Here is a 6,000-nt window from a genome sequence, read left to right as displayed (position 1 = left end):
ATATAAATAAATATGTTGTTCCTTTATTTTTTTTGTGATTCTTTATATACTGTTATAATTTATAAGTTACATATTATATTTGTGCTATTCACACTCTCTTATAAAACTGGCAAATAAAACAAAGAAACACCTCTGTTTTCTTTCTTTTTCTAAAATTTCTAATACCGGTATCCCGGTATCAAGATTTAAAAAATACCGAATACCGGTTTTGAAATTTTGGTCCGGTATTGCAATCCCTAGAAGCAATCTATGATAGCGTACGCTTAATGCAATTCTAATGCAAACCGACTTATGTTGGCAGGTAAAACATTTTTTTATTTTATCATAATCACTTCGAAGATTAATAATCACTATTCCAAGCGAAAATAATTATCAGATGTCCGGTGCATTTTATTTCATAAAATAATGGTTAAGAGAAAAATTTTGAATACTGTTATTATTGTTACAACTCCATCTCCTAGGCAAGTTGTAACATTCGGCCAGTTTTGAAGAAATATTTTTGGTGCAAAAATAAGCAAAATCTTTTAATGTCTTTAATGCCTATAATAAATAAATAACTCAGTTGTATAATAACTAGTCATAATAAAGGAACCACAAATACAGGGGTATAAAATACATGCATTTTTTAAAGACTTGTTACAACTAGCTCCCCCCTCTCTCTTACTATTAAGTTACGTACGATTTAGATTGTCTTAAGTTTATCAGTCTTAAGACTGATTTATATGAACTAACCCATTATGTTGCGATCCAGTCAAAAAAAATTTATGTTAAGATTAATTATAATATGAATTATGCTCCTGTGGCACAAAAAAACTATAACAGCAAAAGGTATGAAATAAGAGTTAATAGTGTGGTAAATATAAGCATAATAAATCTAGATTTAATATCCCCGGTGGAAAAAAGAAATCGAGTTTAAAAATGCCAAATACTGAAGAATCTCCGTATTTTTAATCGTTAAATATTTTTTCTCGTATTTCCTTTAATAAACTATCGAAAAAAATATACATTAAATAAAATTGCGTTACATTATTTTCAGATTAGAGAAAATTTCTACAAATAAGTTTGAAAATGATAATCGTTTCTTGAATAAAATATTTCGCAGTAATAGGATGAGGAAAGGATAACAGCTTAGCAGTGGAAAATGCTTAAAATGATCCCGTCATTGAGCCAATGCTTTGGCGATTTGGTAAATATAGATTTATTACTTACTAAGCAAGTCCACTTACTGGGTAAAAAGAATGCAATTCTGATTATCTTTTTTTTTTTTTTTTTTTTTTTTTTTTTTTTTTGTTTGTACCTGCTAAAAGTAGGTACAGTTATGAAAAACCAAACAGAACAGAACACTTATATAACTTCGTAATTTTTATCACATCTTCACAAAATTAGTGAAGATGTAAATTACTCGAATCAGGGTTGCCACTCAAAACTGGAAAAAAATCCTTGCGTTTTCAATGTACGTATACGCAATACAAGATGAAATGTATGATCAGCACTCGTGTTTTGCTCATAAAAGAATGCAACATAAAATGAAATGTGCCAACAGCACTTCGTGCTAATTATAACGGAATAACAGTACCCCATAGTATTAGATGAGTGGAAAAAGCAAGGTTCTTCAATAACTGAATTTCATATATTTTATATTTGTGAAGAATAATATAAAAAAGCTCTGCTCCTCTTTTTCAGTTTCAATAGCTCTAGTAGTAATAAAGTAACTTGTAACCATAACAGGTACCAATCAGTACTTTTTCTTCCATTCCAATATCAGTACTTTTTCTCAGCCTTAGATTTTTACGATCATCAAGCTCCATCAAAAATAAGTGTAATCTTTTTCACACAGACGTTCTTCTTTGCGATATTTAAAAAAAAATTTAATTTACTTTTGCAAATTAATATGAATAGACCAAATATATAAATACCCAAACTAAATGAAATTTCTTTAAAACTCTCAAACAATTCTCTTGAGCAGTGGTATGCCTTAAAAATATTGAATTCCCAATTTCTTCTGGAAATTATGCAACACTAGTATCTTACAATACGATCCGTTTCGTATTTTTGTTAAATGCGGTTCAAAACTATGTCAATGCATATTACAATTTTTATTTTTTTTTGAAGATTTCTTAAGAGATTGAAAAAACGTTAGTAATCAGTAGCAAATAATGTAATACCTGAAGTACACTTTTTGGCTATTTCTCTATCAATGAACATATAGCATTTCCGTCAATGAATGCATTAAAGACAGAATGTGCTGTGTGAGGTTAATTCATGAAGATAAATCCATTTAGGAAAAAACAGAAATAGGAAGAATTTCGAGATAATAGTTAATTACCAATTCGGTCAATCAGTTTGTCAATTGGAACAAAATGGCACCCCTAGAAACATTCCAAATGATACCAATATTGTGAAGTTGCGATAATAAATAACAAAGTTACAGAAGTATTCCGTTTGTTGTTGTTGAAGGGAGAGCCTTAGAAATCTGAAAGCGTCAAACGGTCCATTGCGTCGAATCATTGATTAATTTAATTACATGTTAAACCAAATGAATTTGAGATTAAACTGGATCAATGCTAGGTTCCTGCGACTCGTAGTGTCTACAAACCAGCCGTTTTATTTTTACAAAATAGAACTTTAAGGATACACACAATATTTTTATTACTAACAGAAATAAAATGGACTTTCTCTCAACAAGGGGGTGATATGAGAGCTAATCCCGTCAAAGGAAAATGCATTATCGAAAAAATTTACCAAATTCCAGCAAGTCTCGAATTTTCGATTGCGCCTATTGTGTTTGGATGTTAAACTGTTAGTTTCAGCGTCCAAAAAATATTTAAGTAAATGTAAGCATTTGCTTTATACTAAAAAAAAATATGTAAATGCTGAATTTGCGCTTCATAAGGGACATTTTCCCGAAATTTACGAGAACTAGTCTATTTATTCAATGCTTCATGCGAATTCACTTTATATAAATTGAGTTAAAGAATTTATTGCATAAAACAGTTTAAAACTACAAAAGAGAAAAAAATATAGAACTAGAAGAGGAAAAGTTACCTTGCAAGTATTTTCAGTCCATTCGCAGCTCTGAAGAAAGCTCACCCAATTATGCAGGAAGGCGAGACCCAAGAGTTGATATCAGATCAATAAACCTTTTAGACCATAATTGTCTGCAATATCTTCGGTTGCCAGATATTTTCAACATAAAATACCTGTGCATTTATAGGACACTTCGTTATTGAGAGATGTTGTTTATCTTGAATTCCTGAAAATGTTGAGGCAGCCTTTGTAACTAGCAGCATACGGGCCTCCGATATTTTGAATTTTGGAATAAAAATAAAAAAATAAAAACAATCATTGCATATTCTGCGCAAGCACTAATTATACAGGAGTAAAATAAATTTAATACATCAAAAAATATAAAAAGGTAGGCAATTTAAAATTTTCGTTTGTGATAGATTTGTTATAAAACATCTCAATGACAGTTCTAAAAAATCACAAAAGTGTAATTTGAATTAATATTACATCACAAATAGGCACCTATCTAATTTTGGTACTTTGTAGAAAAAAAACATTTAATTTCTGAATCAATTTTACTGACATTTAAATTCTGAAAATCTAAGAAATTCGAACTTTACTATTCGTGGAAAGCTATTAAAAAAATAGTGCTTTATTTCATTTAAAGAAGTTAAATTACGGAAGAAGTTTTCGGAGCTTTTCTTAACACATTGATCGACAGATTTTCATATAAATTGTTTGAAAAATGACTATTGATTATCAGGCTGTTCAAGTGTGTGTGTGGTCACCACTTACAATTTATGTGTGGTTACCAGAACTAATCAGAGCGATAATGGAATAATTTTCCTACAAATAAGCATATATTATGTTATTGTTAAATAATATTCTAAAGTGAAATCGTAGTAATATGCAGATGGACCAGGTCGGTCATTTTATTGTAGTGAAACACAGAATATGATATGGCTGAACAATAGCTCAAAGATCAGTCTATGTTGCTAATCACCTATAACTTCACTTCGCTCCTGAATTAACCAGATGTCAATCACTAATGGCCCCCACGGCAAACAATGTGTTAATGCATCCAAGAAGCATATTTTGGTAATAATGCCTATGTTTCTGCTCTTTCATGCATACGATAACTTACAGAATGAGCTAACTTGTTGAAATTGGTCAACTACTTCAAAAGTGTGTCAAAATTTAGAGGAAAAACCGCTGATGGAAGGACTAAGACTTCGAAACTGCAAAGAAAATTTGGTACTAAACTTCCAGATTTGTAGCGAATTTCTAGTGAGAAAAAATTACCTCTACTAACAAAAAACAATATAAAACGTGTGTTGCTCTCTTAGACCGTTTGAACTGGAGCGATGTTTTTTAAAATTTTAATTAAAACAAACAAATTGACGTTTTACTTCCCATAACGTACAAAAATATACTAACGTAAAAGTAAATTTTACATCTTCAAATTCAAAATATTATGCTTTCAATGGCATCAATTTTGCCATATAATTTTACATTTAAAAATCAATTTTTAAAAACTATTTTAAGCACACTTTATAACAGTATTTATCATAGCGAAACTTATTTTTATAGCTATTGGCTTTTCCTCAGTTGTTCATGACGAAAAATGAATGTGCTATTCATATTTCATGTTCCATTTTAGCAAAAAGTATCTTATTAAAAACATTTAGTTTTGTTGCACATTTAAGATTTAACTTCAGACCATATTTAAAGTGCATCGCTCTGCAAACATTATTGCTCTCTCATGCGTTATAAAAATATAGACAAAAAAAATTAAGGAACTGCATTTCACAATAAACAGAAGGTAAAAGGCTAAATAGTATATGTCGATCAAAATTTGAAATTCATAAATATTTTGCAGAGATACCCATTCATACTTAGTTGCCTAAAATATTTAATTGAAATTTTTAGCGGTCATTAATCCTAGAGAACTGAATGGTCAACAAAGTCAGTTAATGTAATAAAATTTATAAAAAAAACTTCAAAAATTGAACGAAGAGAAATATGAAATGAGTAATAAGCATAACTCAGAATTTTGAAATTTAATCTGAATATTCAAAGTAGTATTTTTGAAAATATGCACTATTCTGTTTAACAAGCCGGGCTGCAAAAGTAACCTCCTACAATAAGTTTTCTAGAAAAACACGGATATTATTTTTATTTAAAAAGTAAAAATTGTAATTATATTTAAAAAGTTCATTTAAAAAAATCAGCAGTTCCAACATTCTTCACATGAGCCGGCAATGAAAATTATGAATCACTTCTCAAGATTGTAACTATGTTAAATAATTTGCTTCAACAAATATTTGTTTATTAATAACTCAAAATATATAAATTTTAGTCACACTTACCTATGGAATAATTTTCCAGTATTACTATTCGTCAAACAAATTATTTACCCGTTTATTTTTGAATATTACATCTGGGTTTTCTAAGTTTCTCGCAATAGTTCTATGTTCAACCGAAAAATTTTATCGGAATTGCAAATATAAAACATTAGAAATTTTAAAAAAGGCATTGATTAGCAATTAATAAATTTAACTAAATTTAATAAGTTAATTTTAATAAAACATTTGCTGTCAAAACAATTTTCTTTTACCGATTTTGATTTTCCCGGAAGCATCGTGTAATGGAGGATGAGAAGCTTCCGGCATAGTGGTTGGTTCTCGCCACCCTTGTCGGTATATGAAAAGGTAAAGATCTGGTTCCTCCCATCGATGACGGGACGTACTTTTTTAGGGAAGGGTTGTACCGTGGCTGGTCATGGCCCTTAAGATTCAACCACAGATGCCGACAGTTTTGCTGTTGCGGCGGTCCGGTCATTCAGTTTTTATTCGTGTGCCTCCGGGGGGGGGGGACGGAGAGTCTATGACTTACCGATTCTGACTGGGAACGGAAACGATGTTAAAAATAAAACAATTACGAAAATTGCAATACCAAGTAAGGTCAAGATCAAATTTAAAACGCACTGATACA

Source organism: Argiope bruennichi, chromosome X2 (assembly GCF_947563725.1).
Source record: "Argiope bruennichi chromosome X2, qqArgBrue1.1, whole genome shotgun sequence".
Classification (NCBI taxonomy): Eukaryota; Metazoa; Arthropoda; class Arachnida; order Araneae; family Araneidae; genus Argiope; species Argiope bruennichi.
This window is presented reverse-complemented; position numbering follows the sequence as displayed.